Genomic DNA, 17,024 nt, shown 5'->3' on the forward strand with positions numbered 1-17,024 from the left:
TCAGCAAATGAGTGCTGAGCCCCTGAACAGACAGGGGGGAGGAGGAGGAGGAGGAGGAGGAGGAGGAGGAGGAGGAGGAGGAGGAGGAGGAGGAGGAGGGGGAGGAGGGGGAGGAGGGGGAGGAGGAGGAGGGGGAGGAGCGAGGTCAGAGGGGAAAAGGAGCAGGGGCAGAGGTGGAGGAGCGAGGTCAGAGGGGAAAAGGAGCAGGGGCAGAGGTGGAGGAGCGAGGTCAGAGGGGAAAAGGAGCAGGGGCAGAGGGGGAGGAGTGAGGTCAGAGGGGAAAAGGAGCAGGGGCAGAGGGGGAGGAGCGAGGTCAGAGGGGAAAAGGAGCGGGGGCAGAGGGGGAGGAGCGAGGTCAGAGGGGAAAAGGAGCAGGGGCAGAGGGGGAGGAGCGAGGTCAGAGGGGAAAAGGAGCAGGGGCAGAGGGGGAGGAGCGAGGTCAGAGGGGAAAAGGAGCAGGGGCAGAGGGGGAGGAGCGAGGTCAGAGGGGAAAAGGAGCAGGGGCAGAGGGGGAGGAGCGAGGTCAGAGGGGAAAAGGAGTAGGGGCAGAGGGGAAAAGGAGCAGGAGCAGGGGCAGAGGGGAAAAGGAGCAGGGGCAGAGGGGAAAAGGAGCAGGGGCAGAGGGGAAAAGGAGCAGGAGCAGGGGCAGAGGGGAAAAGGAGCAGGGGCAGAGGGGAAAAGGAGCAGGGGCAGAGGGGAAAAGGAGCAGGGGCAGAGGGGAAAAGGAGCAGGGGCAGAGGGGAAAAGGAGCAAGGGCAGAGGGGAAAAGGAGCAGGGGCAGAGGGGAAAAGGAGCAAGGGCAGAGGGGAAAAGGAGCAAGGGCAGAGGGGAAAAGGAGCAAGGGCAGAGGGGAAAAGGAGCAAGGGCAGAGGGGAAGGGAAACAGGCAAGGGAATGCAGCCCCAGAAGGAAAAAAGGGCTTCAATAGCTTGGGACCCCGCATGCGCCACACACACACTCACGAAATAGCCACAAGCCCTCTGGGGGGCCAAGTAGGCGACTTCTTGGTTGAGTACAGCCCAGTGCACGTATCACAAACTTTCTCTTAAGTTTGAGCAATTAGATGGAAGCAAGATGTTACATGCCTTGTCTCCAAAGCACGTTTAGTGCCAGCCCAGATTTGAGTGCTTCAAAACTATGGCACACACAGCACGTAGTCAGCTCAGGATGGAACAGAAATAGGCCAAAGGCCAGTGGACCTTCTATGTGTCTTCAGAAGTGTTCACGGCTGCTCAGTTGTGCAGAGTCCTTATGGAGCTATTGTAGTCCCCTCATGACCATGGGTAGCAAGCACTGAGCATTGTGGGAAGTAACTGCAGTGCCTTTGCGTTGTTGTGGGATTTTGTGTAACTTGTCAGCTAATTGTAACCTGTCTTCTGCAGTGTCATGTTCTCTCGCTATTAACGCTGACTGAATGAGTGGTCAAATGCCCACAATGCGCTGTGTGGCATAATATCCAACGAGTGTCGGTTAGACCGTCAGTGAGAGAGCACTTCGATTTCCTGCTGCTAATAAGGCGAGTACACCGTTCGCTTGTTACACATTTTTACGAGCTTCAAACAAGTACAACTTATTTTCAGTTATCTGGGTAGTTACTATTTTATTTTTGTAATTTCTTGGGTGTTTGAGTGCCTACTAGACACAACCTTTTATTTTAATAACAGTGTAGTGTACAGTATCGCCGTTGCTATCGACCCTCGTATCGTACAGGCTTTTGTTTGTTTGGTTAGAACAGCTCAGTGTCGGTTAGACCGTCAGTGAGAGAGCACTTCGATTTCCTGCTGCTAATAAGGCGAGTACACCGTTCGCTTGTTACACATTTTTACGAGCTTCAAACAGGTACAACTTATTTTCAATTATCTGGGTAGTTACTATTTTATTTTTGTAATTTCTTGCGTGTTTGAGTGCCTACTAGACACAACCTTTTATTTTAATAACAGTGTAGTGTACAGTATCGCCGTTGCTATCGACCCTCGTATCGTACAGGCTTTTGTTTGTTTGGTTAGAACAGCTCAGTGTCGGTTAGACCGTCAGTGAGAGAGCACTTCGATTTCCTGCTGCTAATAAGGCGAGTACACCGTTCGCTTGTTACACATTTTTACGAGCTTCAAACAGGTACAACTTATTTTCAGTTATCTGGGTAGTTACTATTTTATTTTTGTAATTTCTTGCGTGTTTGAGTGCCTACTAGACACAACCTTTTATTTTAATAACAGTGTAGTGTACAGTATCGCCGTTGCTATCGACCCTCGTATCGTACAGGCTTTTGTTTGTTTGGTTAGAACAGCTCAGTGTCGGTTAGACCGTCGGTGAGAGAGCACTTCGATTTCCTGCTGCTAATAAGGCGAGTACACCGTTCGCTTGTAGGGTAAACATAGTCATGTGCAGGGACTGTGGTTGTTGTGAGCGGACGCAAGGAGAATTGGCCACTCTTCGGGGGCAGGTGGAGGCTTTGTCTGTTAGGCTCATCGAGCTCGAGGCGCAGGCGTCGGCTCGTAGTGGCGTTGGGGCAACTGTGGTGAGACCTATGCCTACTTCGGTGGCCTTGGAATCGCATGGAACCCCTGATGTCGCTGCGTCTTCCGGCAGTGAGCATCTTACCGGTCAGCCATCACTCCAGGGTGAATGGCGGACAGTGGTGGGCTCGCGCGTGCCTGGCCGAAAGGCGAAGGTGGGATCTGGCCGCGTGGCAGCTGCCTTACCCCTTTCCAACAGGTACGGGGTACTTCCTAGTGGTGATGACATCGTTTCCGAGCCACCACAGGATGCCTCGCCTGTTGGGCCAGTGGCCGATTCTCCGGCAAGGTCCCGACAGTCACAGAGGGCGGGCCTATTAGTTATAGGGAGCTCCAACGTTAGGCGGGTTATGGAGCCCCTTAGGAAAATAGCGGGTAGGTCGGGGAAGAATGCCAGTGTGCACTCGGTGTGCTTGCCGGGGGGTCTCGTCCGTAATGTGGAGGAGGCCCTTCCGGCAGCTATTGAACGCACTGGGTGTGACCGGCTGCAGATAGTAGCACATGTCGGAACGAATGACGCCTGCCGCTTGGGTTCTGAGGCCATCCTTGGTTCCTTCCGGCGACTGGCTGATTTGGTGAAGACAACCAGCATCGCACGCGGAGTGCAAGCTGAGCTTAATATCTGCAGCATAGTGCCCAGAGTCGATCGCGGTCCTCTGGTTTGGAGCCGTGTGGAGGGTCTAAACCAGAGGCTCAGACGACTCTGCGACTATAATGGTTGCAAATTCATCGACCTCCGTTATTGGGTGGAGAACTGTAGGGCCCCCCTAGACAGGTCAGGCGTGCACTACACACCGGAAGCAGCTACTAGGGTAGCAGAGTACGTGTGGCGTGCACACGGGGGTTTTTTAGGTTAGAGGGACCCCCCCTTGGGCGAAACGATAAAATACCTGACGGCTTACCAGAGAGGACATTATCATCGTTGATAAAGAACGTCCGTCCTCAGAGACCAAAAACAGGAAAAGTCAACGTAATATTGGTAAACTGCAGGAGTATCCAGGGCAAGGTTCCTGAATTAGTATCTCTTATTGAAGGAAATAGTGCGCATATAGTATTAGGAACGGAAAGTTGGTTAAAACCGGAAGTGAACAGTAACGAAATCCTAGACACAGAATGGAATATATACCGCAAGGATAGGATAAACGCCAATGGTGGAGGAGTATTTATAGCAGTAAAGAATTCAATAATATCCAGTGAAGTTATTAGCGAATGCGAATGTGAAATAATCTGGGTTAAGTTAAGTATCAAAGGTGGGTCAGATATGATAGTCGGATGCTTCTATAGACCACCTGCATCAGCAACCGTAGTAGTTGAGCGCCTCAGAGAGAACCTGCAGAACGTCGTGAAGAAGTTTCGTGATCATACTATTGTAATAGGGGGAGACTTCAATCTACCAGGTATAGAATGGGATAGTCACACAATCAGAACTGGAGCCAGGGACAGAGACTCTTGTGACATTATCCTGACTGCCTTGTCCGAGAATTACTTCGAGCAGATAGTTAGAGAACCAACTCGTGAAGCTAACGTTTTAGACCTCATAGCAACAAATAGACCGGAACTTTTCGACTCCGTGAATGTAGAAGAGGGTATCAGTGATCATAAGTCAGTGGTTGCATCAATGACTACAAGTGTAATAAGAAATGCCAAGAAAGGAAGGAAAATATATTTGCTTAACAAGAGTGATAGGGCACAAATCGCAGAATATCTGAGTGACCACCATCAAACGTTCATTTCTGAGGAAGAGGATGTGGAACAAAAATGGAAAAAATTCAGAAACATCGTCCAGTACGCCTTAGATAAGTTCGTACCGACTAAGGTCCAAAGCGAGGGGAAAGATCCACCGTGGTATAACAATCATGTACGAAAGGTACTACGGAAACAAAGAAAGCTTCATCATAGGTTTAAGAGTAGTCGAATCATAGCTGATAAGGAAAAGCTGAACGAAGCGAAAAAGAGCGTAAAGAGAGCAATGAGAGAAGCATTCAACGAATTCGAACATAAAACATTGGCAAACAATCTAAACAAGAACCCTAAAAAGTTTTGGTCATATGTAAAATCGGTAAGCGGATCTAAATCCCCTATTCAGTCACTCGTTGACCACGATGGCACCGAAACAGAGGACGACCGAAGAAAGGCAGAAATACTGAATTCAGTGTTCCGAAACTGTTTCACTGCGGAAAATCGTAACACGGTCCCTGACTTCAGCCGTCGCACGGACGCCAAAATGGAAAATATTGAAATAAACGATATCGGAATTGAAAAACAACTGCTATCACTTAGTAGCGGAAAAGCATCCGGACCAGACGAGATACCCTTAAGATTCTACAGTGATTATGCTAAAGAACTTGCCCCCTTTCTATCAGCAATTTATCGTAGATCGCTGGAAGAACGTAAAGTACCTAGCGACTGGAAGAAAGCGCAGGTCGTTCCCATTTTCAAGAGGGGTCATAAATCAGATGCGAATAATTATAGGCCTATTTCGCTTACGTCAATCTGTTGTAGAATAATGGAACATGTTTTATGTTCTCGTATTATGACGTTCTTAGATAATGCAAATCTCCTTCATCATAACCAACATGGATTCCGCAAACAGAGATCATGTGAAACTCAGCTCGCCCTATTTGCCCAAGAAATTCACAGTGCCGTAGACACTGGCGAGCAGATTGATGCCGTATTCCTGGACTTCAGGAAGGCATTTGATACGGTTCCGCACTTACGTTTAGTGAAAAAAATACGAGCTTACGGAATATCGGACCAGGTTTGTGATTGGATTCAGGATTTCCTAGAAGAAAGAACACAACATGTCATTCTTAACGGTTCAAAATCTGCAGATGTAGAGGTAATTTCGGGAGTACCGCAGGGAAGCGTGATAGGACCTTTATTGTTTACAATTTACATAAATGACTTAGTTGACAACATCGGTAGCTCCGTGAGGCTATTTGCAGATGACACGGTTGTCTACAAGAAAGTAGCAACATCAGAAGACTCGTACGTACTCCAGGAGGACCTGCAGAGGATTAATGCATGGTGCGACAGCTGGCAGCTTTCCCTAAACGTAGATAAATGTAATATAATGCGCATACATAGGGGCAGAAATCCATTCCAGTACGATTATGCCATAGGTGGTAAATCATTGGAAGCGGTAACGACCGTAAAATACTTAGGAGTTACTATCCGGAGCGATCTGAAGTGGAATGATCACATAAAACAAATAGTGGGAAAAGCAGGCGCCAGGTTGAGATTCATAGGAAGAATTCTAAGAAAATGTGACTCATCGACGAAAGAAGTAGCTTACAAAACACTTGTTCGTCCGATTCTTGAGTATTGCTCATCAGTATGGGACCCTTACCAGGTTGGATTCATAGAAGAGATAGACATGATCCAGCGAAAAGCAGCGCGATTCGTCATGGGGACATTTAGTCAGCGCGAGAGCGTTACGGAGATGCTGAACAAGCTCCAGTGGCGGACACTTCAAGAAAGGCGTTACGCAATACGGAGAGGTTTATTATCGAAATTACGAGAGAGCACATTCCGGGAAGAGATGGGCAACATATTACTACCGCCCACATATATCTCGCGTAATGATCACAACGAAAAGATCCGAGAAATTAGAGCAAATACGGAGACTTACAAGCAGTCGTTCTTCCCACGCACAATTCGTGAATGGAACAGGGAAGGGGGGATCAGATAGTGGTACAATAAGTACCCTCCGCCACACACCGTAAGGTGGCTCGCGGAGTATAGATGTAGATGTAGATGTAGATCGATTCCCTTAGTAGTCTCAAAAATTTTGAGAGTTTGTGTTGCTATCAGTTCTATCTTCACATATGACTTGTCAAAGTAGTTGTTTTGGTACCTTTATCAGACATTGTAGTAGCACTGTCTTCACTGACAAGAATTTTCCAGTAGGCAGGGGTGCCTGTAAAGTGTCACTGATGGTGTAAGCATGACTGCAGAGGTTGCACAGCAGACTTACAAATTTCTGTGTGTTATCCTTAGTGCCAAAACTCCCTAAATAAGTTCAACCACCTGAAACCAGGTCTCTGTGTGAACTAACTGAAAAGCAAATAGTTTAGTTACATGGCCCGGATGAAACATCATATCACAAAAACTGTCCATGCTGTGTAAGGAAAGTCTGTCAAGGAAGGGTGGTAGACAACTCGTTGCATCAGCACATCTGGGAAGGAAGACCAGGGATGCAAGACAAGGCTCAATCATTTGGCACAGCTTGGGGTGTGAATAGGTTTGCCTGAAACTAGAACAGTGAGAAAGGACTGATTGGTAGACTTAGGTGGCTGTTGCATGGACAGAGGTAAGTGGTCAGAGTAAAACTCTGATGCTCAATTAACCCAAATAGGATTATGGCCAATTGACATGAGAATGTTTGGTGGAGCATTAGTTGTTGCACCGCTTTGCATGAGTTGTTGGAAAAACGGATCTTCTTGAAATGCATCCATTGTTTCAGTAGCACTTAATATTGCACAAATCCAAAATGGACAAATGAAATGCTGTACAGAAATGGGGTCACCCTATAGGTAATCCATTGCAGGAGTCGTGCAGAATGAAGTGCTAAGTGATACGTGAATAATGCTTTTATTGCTCTTAAATTGAACCAGATTGCTAAACACTAAAAATATCACACATGTCATTATTCTTTGTACTTATACCCTCGATCTACACCTACGTCTACATGCATAGTCTGCAAACCACTGTAAGGTGCAGGGCAGAAGGTACCATGTTCCACTACTAGTGATTTTCTTTCCTATTCCACTCACAAACAGAACGTGGGAAAACAACTGCCTACAAGCCTCCGTACAAGCCCTAATTTCTTGCATCTTATCTTCGTGGTCCTTATGAGAAACAAATTGGCATAGGGGTGCCGTCTTTCCTTCAGGGCTTCCCATTCGGGTTGATGTAGCATTTCAGTAATACTTGCAGGCTGATCAAACTTACTGGTAGCAAATCTAGAAGCCAGCCTCTGAACTGGTTCCTTTCTCTCACCTGTTGATGATCCCAAACACTTGAGCAGTACTTGACAATGGGTTGCACTAGCATTCTATGCACCGTCTCCTTTGGAGGTGACTTACACTTTCCCAAAATTCTTCCAATAAAATGAAGTTGAGCATTTGCCTTCCCACCTACCAGCCTGACATGCTAATTTTATTTCACATCGCTCTGCAGTGTTATGCCTAGGCATGAATAAATGTGATTATATTAATCACACATTACTACTACTGTATTCAAAAGTTACATGATGGTTTTTCCTGCTTTTACATTTTTCGACATTTAGAGCAAGTTGCCAATAATCAAACCACCTGGAAATTTTGTCTACATCATCTTGTATTCTTGCAGTCATTCAATGACATCACCTTCCCGGACACCACAGCATCATCAGCGAACATCTTTAATATGCTATTCACACTGTACACCAAATCATTTGTGTGTATAGAGAATAAGAGCTGTCCTATCACAGTTCCTGGGGCACTCCTAATGATACCTTTGTCTCTGATAAACACTTGCTGTCAAGGACAATGTACTGGGTTATATCACTTAAAAAGTCTTTGAGCCACTCAAATACCAGGGAACATTATGTAATCTATACCACAGCTAAGCAGGCGGACACGCTTTCCAGAAATCTAGGAATATGGAATCTGCCTGTTGCCCTCTATAACGATACTATTTCATCATTTCCATTGCATCTTGCTGGGGGAAGGGAGGGGGTGGGGGAGGGAAGTCCCCACATAAGTAATAAACTATTTGTAATATCTGCATTGAGATACCACTAAAAGAAATACAGGCATTAATGTAAATACAGAGGAGCACGATAACACAAATGTATAGTGACTAGGAAGAGTCCAAAGATTAAGAAGTAACGTCTTCATTTAGATGAATAGGGTAAAAGTGTGGGACGCTTCACATATAGGTGAGTGCCTGTGATGTAGTGTACCCAATATACTGGCTGTATTGGAGGATAAAGAGTAGGCAGATCCATGGAAGGGATTGCCTATGCCTAGGTCACGAGAATCTGTAGTAGTAGTAGTAGTAGTAGTAGTAGTAGTAGTAGTGACCTGAACTGAATTAGGAAAGATAATTAAGAAGTATCTACCCATAGAAGGCGGTGTAGAAGCAAGTAATTATTTTTCCCATTCACAAATATTTCTACAAATTAGTACTATGTGAAGAATTGACTTATCTGGCATGTGTCGAAGACAGTAGTGTTTCGATGCATGCTTGACTTCATAAGTGACTGGGATTTTAATTTAGCAAGTGTGGAAGAAATTTACATATCAACATATAGCTCCTTGGGTGCATAAAAGAAGGAATATATCTATCCTACACTTAAGCATTTAGTGAGCTAGGGTGAAGTAGCAGTGGATGCCTCAGCTGCTTGAGAGTGAGAGAGAGAGAGAGAGAGAGAGAGAGAGAGAGAGAGAAATCACTGCAGTTGAGAGACGTAAGTGTAGATGTGATTAGCAGAGGAGGTGGGGACATAGTGACTAGACCTGTATGGATGGGACTGGAAGAAGTGAATGACTGCACCTGTCTGTCACAAAGAAAGCTAAAGGAACACAGTTGCTTACAGCGTATGTAGATTTTTAGACGATGTGCCACTGTTCAAAAATTTATTGGAATGTTATGGGCAGGTGAATCCAGAGAAAAATATAGTACTGGCTAAGAGATGAACACTATGACTTCATGCCAGGGAAGTCCACAGTAAATCTCATATTTGAAGTAAAATATCTCCCGAGACAGTACTGAGTATGGTGGAGGTCTACAGTGCCGCCAAAATTTTACTTCTGAATACAGTTTGCAAGCTTTTTCAAAAGCATAGGACAGGCAGTCTGTTTAGTAGATTTGTTGTATCTTCTAAGTTTTCTTCCAATAAACACAGCCTTTGTTTCATTTTCCCCATAACATTTTCTATGTGATTCCAATGTAAGCTGTATGTAATCTTAATGTACTTAGTTGAACCTACAACCTTTAAATTTGGGTTATTTATCATGTAAGTGAAATTTAATGGATTTTTTTGGTACTCGTATGGATGATTTCTTGCTTTTGACTATTCTGGGTCATTGCCACTTTCTGTAACATGGGCGCAGTATCTCATCTCAATCATTTTCAGATTTGTTTTGATCTTCTGACTGTAAAAACAATCTAACTGGCTGCTCGTCTCCCAAATTGTTTATACAGGGGAACCTCAGATAGAACTTCGTTTTCATTAGCTGACTTCCCATCAGTTACTACATACTGTGAGTTTTGAAACAGGAAATTATGAATTCAGTCACTTAGCTGAGAAAATAGTCTACAGAAATGCATTACTGTTGAACCTTAAGTCTGGAGACACTTTTGACTTGCTGATTCAGTACAGTGTTGTTGGAAGCTTGAGTTTGCCACAAACAGTTTACATTACTGATATCCTTTCATCGGTGGCTGCACAGCAGAATCGGAGAATTCATCACAACACCTAATTTCTTTTCCTTCATGTTTTTCCTTGTATAACTGTAAAGGATCTTTGATGCTTTTAAGAGTGATTGATTGCACGAATTAACTGCTCAAAAGCCGACCAGTAGTAGTCCCTATCTGATAGTTTGCTGAAAATAATGGAAGAGGAAGAAAAAATTAGAAAAATTAAGGCAAAACTACATTGAAAAATTTATTAAAGATAAAGAATACAACAGTTACTAACACTACAAGAGAAAAGATGCAGCTGGGAAAAATGAAAAATGTTACTTGCTTATAGAGTGAATAGTCGGTAGCAGAAAATCCATTTTAAGGAATTTCAGTTCACAAGATCACACAAAGTTCTTAATGTAGAGATGGTGGCCCACAATAATTCATTGTGAAACTATCCCCCACCCCATTTTCTATCTCACCAGATACTGAAATTGTAACAGGAGTATTAACAGCATTAACACATATCTTACACTTTACAGAACAACTCCCAACATATTTCTAGTGACTGGGAGGAGCAATGAATACCAACTCTGAAAGTGCAGATATGTATCCTCTGCATCCCATGTTAATTGCTGATGTGCATCCATACTACATAAACATTTCACACTCCATCATTTTTAATTTGTTCACATTTATACTTAAATTACATCCAACTTTGGACACAGCTAGCAATACAGGTACTCACCAGAACACCATCTGTGCTGGCAGCCCATAGTGGGTGATTGTCCAGGACGGAATTAAAAAAAAAGTGCGATTAAGGAAATCAGCCATTTCTAAAACGCCCTTTCTTATATTTTTTTGGTGAAATTTGTTTTAGTGTGGTTTGTGAATGATTATTTTGATTAGCAAAGTGGGCTAAAACATTCAAAGAAATGGAAGAAGAGGAGTATGAAAAAGTCTAGCCATTATCAGGAAACAGAAAAATTATCTGATCAATAGCATTAAGCAATACAATGAGGTGAACAGCTCATAATTCATACACCAGAAAACCAGTGCCAGAGGGAAAAACTAGTGGCAACTGCTGGCAAGTGAAACATCGTTAGTTATATATGAATGACAAATTGCAGTTTTATAGGGAAAAATTTGCATTCCCTCCACACACAGGTTATCACAATGTTCATACTTACTTTTTCTTTGTTCCTGTTGTGTAAAACTATGCTTCGGCAAGATTTTTTGAGACCTTGCAATTTCCGATGTCACTTTCTCCATTCAGTATTTAGGATGAAGATGTGTACATACAAGACTCATCGAACTGTTAAAAGTGAATTGTAGCTACCCTAAATGCAAGGAATACCCATAATTAGCAGGATCACAACAAGATTCAGTGCCACACAGCTCTCACTGATCTGAAGAAATTGTTCACTGTTTTTTTTTTTTTTGTTTTTTTTTTATCCATAGTCACTCATATTTACCCTCCAAAAGATATCATATTGATCAGATGAGAAAGAACTCGCAAACTGAGATTAGGGATCCACATCAGCTGTAGAATATTTCAGACCAAATTAAAATTTGTGCCAGACCGTAACTCGAACCTGGATTTCACACTTGGTGCAAGTGATTGCCTTAACCACTTTGGCTACTTGAGCATGCTTCCAGGAGTGGCCCAAATTTCCAAATGTCCTGGTGTCTTATTCTCCCTTGTACATGTACCATATTACCGTGATTTCTACGCAGGGTGAGAACCAGATCAGTTTAAACTTCCTTGCAGATTAAAACTGTACACCAGACCTCCGGATGTGAATCTGGGACAAGTGCTCTATCAACAGTAACTCAAACCCATGCCTGCGAAAGGTGAAGGTCCCAAGTCTGGCATACAAATTTAATCTAATGGTTTGCTTCAAATCGGTGCACATTTCACAGAAAACTGAGAATCACATCAGTTTAAACTTGCTTGCACATTAAAACTGTACGCCAGAGCTGGATGTGAACCTCAAGCAAGTGTTTTATCGTCATTTACTCAAACATGACTCGTGTCACAGTTTAATTTTCAGTAATACTGCATCTCCTACCTTCCAAACTTCACAGATGTTCTCCCACATACCTTGTAGGACTATCACTCCTTTCCTCCAGGAGTATTAGTCTCAAAGTATGCAGAAGAATTATGAGTCGTACTTGGATAGCTCAGTCAGTGAAGCAATTGCCCGTGAAAGGCAAAGGTCCCAGGGTCAAGTCCCTGTCTGGCACACAGTTTTAATCTCGCAGGAAGTTTCAAGTTGGTGCACATTTCACTGCAGACTGAATATTCATTCTGGAATCAAATGAGTTGTTTGTAACAAAACAGTATCAGTATGTTGAAGTAACTTTAAACTGTGCTGAGGACAATACTTTATCATCTATATAATGAAAAGAAAGAAATTTTAGACTCTAGCAAGTGCTACCCACATTTTTACAAGACAGATGGCTGTCCACGAAATCTTGAGGAAAAACGTGGAATAACAGTCGAAGATAAGGTTAAGTCCTGCTTGTTATTCATTCAGATGTCGTCGTCGTCGTCGTCTTCTTCAGTCCAGGGACTGGTTTAATGCAGCTCTCTCGGCTACTCTGTCCCTTGCAAGCTGCTTCGTCTCCCAGTACCTATTGCAGCCAACATCATCCTGAATCTACTTAGTGTATTAATCTCTTGGTCTCCCTCTACGATTTTTACCCTCCACGCTGCCATCCAGTACTAAATTGGTGATCCCTTGATGCCTCAACATGTCCTACCAACCGATCCCTTCTTCTAGTCAAGTTGTGCCACAAACTTCTCTTCTCCCCAATTCTGTTCAATACCTCCTCATTAGTTACATGATCTACCCATCTAATCTTCAGCATTCTTCTGTAGCACCACATTTCGAAAGCTTCTATTCTCTTCTTGTACAAACTATTTATGGTCCATGTTTCACTTCCATACATGGCTACGCTCCATACAAATACTTTCAGTAACGACTTCCTGACACTTAAATCTATACTCAATGTTAACAAATTTCTCTTCTTCAGAAACGCTTTCCTTGCCATTGCCAGTCTACATTTTATATCCTATCTACTTTGACCATCATCAGTTATTTTTCTCCCCAAATAGCAAAACTCCTTTACTACTTTAAGTGTCTCATTTCCTAATCTAATTCCCTCAGCATCACCCCGACTTAATTTGACTACATTCCATTATCCTCGTTTTGCTTTTGTTGATGTTCATCTTATATCCTCCTTTCAAGACACTGTCCATTCCGTTCAACTGCTCTTCCAAGTCCTTTGCTGTCTCTGACAGAATTACAATGTCATCGGCGAACCTCAAAGTTTTTATTTCTTCTCCCTGGATTTTAATACCTACTCCAAATTTTTCTTTTCTTTCCTTTACTGCTTGCTCAATATACAGATTGAATAACATCGGGTAGAGGCTACAACCCTGTCTCACTCCCTTTCCAACCACTGCTTCCCTTTCATGTCCCTCGACTCTTATAACTGCCATCTGGTTTCTATACAAATTGTAAATAGCCTTTCGCTCCCTGTATTTTACCCCTGCCACCTGCAGAATTTGAAAGAGTATTCCAGTCAACATTGTCAAAAGCTTTCTCTAAGTCTACAAACACTAGAAACGTAGGTTTGTCTTTCCTTAATCTATTTTCTAAGATAAGTCGCACGGTCAGTATTGCCTCACATGTTCCAATATTTCTACAGAAGCCAAACTGATCTTCCCCGAGGTCGGCTTCTACGTTTATCCATTCGTCTGTAAAGAATTCGTGTTAGTACTTTGCAGCTGTGGCTTATTAAACTGATAGTTTGGTAAATTTCAAGTTTGTCAACACCTGCTTTCTTTGGGATTAGAATGATTATATTTTTCTTGAAGTCTGAGGGTATTTCAACTGTCTCATATATCTTTTTCACCAGATGGTAGAGTTTCGTCATGGCTGGCTCTCTGAAGGCTATGAAGTAGTTCTAATGGAACATTGTCTATTCCCAGGGCCCTGTTTCGACTTAGGTCTTTCAGTGCTCTGTCAAACTCTTCATGCAGTATCTTATCTCCCATTTCATCTTCATCTACATCCTCTTCCATCTCCATAATATTGTCCTCAAGTACATCACCCTTGTATAGACCCTCTATATATTCCTTTCACCTTTCTGATTTCCCTTCTTTGCTTAGTACTGGTTTTCCACCTGAGCTCTTGATGTCGTAAAAGTGGTTCTATTTTCTCCGAAGGTCTCTTATTTTCCTATCTATCTTACATTTATCATCTAGCCATCACTGATTATAGTTGAATTCTTTTATCTTGGCGGCTCGCGCATGCCCGCCCAGACGCGGGAGATTGCTGCGTTGCCAGTTGCACACGACGCACGCGCCAAGAGAAACAGCGCCATAGTACAGTATAGTTCGCAAGCTTCATTTAGGGGGAAGCGCGCAGTTTATGAAGTAAAGCCACCACGGCCGCATTAACCCTTTCGCTGCTACAGGGACGTGCTCCCCGCATTCCGCGCTATGCGCGATTTTGTCACTGCACTGATCGCCTGTGCTGACACATGGTGTTTCCGACTGCTTTGACACACTTATCATTCGATTCCACAACAACTATTTGGCCCAAATATTAGATTTTTACACATCTTCTTGACTGATACCTTCCCCCCACTTCCTTTGACTGACTGAAGTGCTTTAAAATAAAGCCAAACGCGCCCAGCGTAAATAAAACTTTTATTACAGTCGCGTAAGACGGAATATTTCTCAATATTACATACGACACCTATGTGGTACTTAAATTAAATGAGATATTGTTATACAGTAAATTTTATATGAAATTTAGGTACGTTGTCCACATTTCATTCTCAACATTGTGGCAACTAAAATCGACCATACGGAAAGTATACGCTATGGACTTTTACCTCTGCAAACTCTTCAAAATTTCGTGCAATGGTTTACTACATTTAATGCTGCACAACAACTGGGTTGAACATCGAAACAAAATTAAGTCATTTATGGGGGGAAGGTATCAGTCAAGAAGATGTGTAAAAATCTAATTTTTGGGCCAAATAGTTTTTGTGAAATCGAATGATAAGTGTGTCAAAGCAGTGGAAACACCATGTGTTTTTTCACAGGCGAGCAGTGCAGTGATGACAAAATCGCGCACAGCGCATAATGCGGGGAGCACGTGACTGCAGCAGCGAAAGGGTTAATGAAGAGACAAAGCACTAGAAATTTAAAAAAACTGCACTCAAACGAATAAAATTCGTGAAGTAAGACACTTCGATATTGATTTTAAATAAAAAAAATACTTAGCATCGCACAAGGATTGAACTCGTTACCTATCGCCTTCAAATCAAACGCCTTAACCAATACGCTAACACAGCTCGTCTTGCAATAGCTCTCTATAAGGACTCTTAACACATCACGCAAAATTCTGATCATCACTGTTGGCATGCCTATGAATTACTCGCACTTCGTCGAAGTACAATAGGAAATAAACAATTACCGCTGTTCTTTATTGCGAAAAAGCGGTTCGTGAAATTGATACAAACACCTTTCCTTGCTATCGCCTGAATTAAGAGTCTTATTGCTTGTTTGGTTAAATTAATTAATAGAAAATGAAGCAATCGGCATAAAGAATGATTTTTCCAAACTTTCAAAAAACAAAGTCTGCTATCAAGACATTGCTTTTGTTCTATTACTTTATTTATGACTGAACGTTTCTAAAACTGAAGACACTCGTCCGTGCTCTGTACTACAGTCGAGATCTGGCAACGTCGTTCTCTGTTCATTGGCTGACAGTATGTTTTGACGTCAGATGCGCAGAACGAACCTAAACTCGGCCGCCAAGATATATGACGCGCACTTTAGTAATTTTGCACTTCCTTTCGATCTCATTTTTGAGACGTTTGTATTTCTTCTTGCCTGCTTCATTTACTGCGCTTTTATATTTTCTCATTTCATCAATTAAATTCAATATCTCTTCTGTTACCCAAGGATTTCTACTAGCCCTTGTCTTTTTATCTACTTGATCCTCTGCTGCCTTCCCTTTGTCATCTCTCAAAGCTACCCATTCTTCTTCATCATCATCATCATCATCATCATCATCATCATCATCATCATCATCATCTGTATTTCTTTCCCCCGTTCTTGTCAACCATTTCCTAATGCTCTCGCTGAAACTCTCTACAACCTCTGGTTCTTTCAATTTATCCAGGTTCAATTGCCTTAAATTCCCACCTTCTTGCAGTTTCTTTAGCTTTAATGTACAGGTCATAACCAATAGATTGTGGTAAGAGACCACATCTGCCCCTGGAAATTTCTTACAATTTAAAACCTGGTTCCTAAACCTATGTCTTACCATTATATAATCTGTCTGAAACCTTCCAGTATCTTCAGGCTTCTTCCACATATACAACCTTCTTTCACGATTCTTAAACCAAACGTTAGCTATGAGTAAGTTATGCTCTGTGCAAAATTCTACCAGGCGGCTTCCTCTTCCATTCCTTACCTCCATTCCATATTCACCTATTACTTCTCTTCCTTTTCCTTATCAAATTCCAGTCTCCCATGACTATTAAATTTTCACCTCCCTTCATTATCTGAATAATTTCTTTTATCTCATCATTCATTTCTTCAATCTCTTCGTCATCTGCGGAGCTAGTTGGCATATATACTTGTACTACTCTGGTAGGTGTGGGCTTCGTATCTATCTTGGCCACAATAATGCGTTCACTATGCTGTTTGTAGTAGCTTACCCGCATTCCTATTTATTATTAAGCCTACTTCTGTATTACCGCTTCTTGATTTTGTATTTATAACCCTGTATTCACCCGACCAGAAGTCTTGTTCCTCCTACCACCAAACTTCACTAATTCCCACTATATGTAACTTTAATCTATTTCCTTTTTTAAATTTTCTAACCTACCTGCCCCATTAAGGGATCTGACCTTCCATACTCCGATCCGCTGAACGCCAGTTTTGTTTCTCCCGATAACAACGTCATCCTGAGTAGTCCCCGCCGGAGATCTGAATGGAGGACTCTTTTTTGCTTCCAGAATATTTTACGCAAGAGGACGCCATCATCATTTAATCACACAGTAAATCTGTATGCTTTTGGGACAA

This window comes from Schistocerca nitens, chromosome 1 (genome assembly GCF_023898315.1).
Source record: "Schistocerca nitens isolate TAMUIC-IGC-003100 chromosome 1, iqSchNite1.1, whole genome shotgun sequence".
Lineage (NCBI taxonomy): Eukaryota > Metazoa > Arthropoda > Insecta > Orthoptera > Acrididae > Schistocerca > Schistocerca nitens.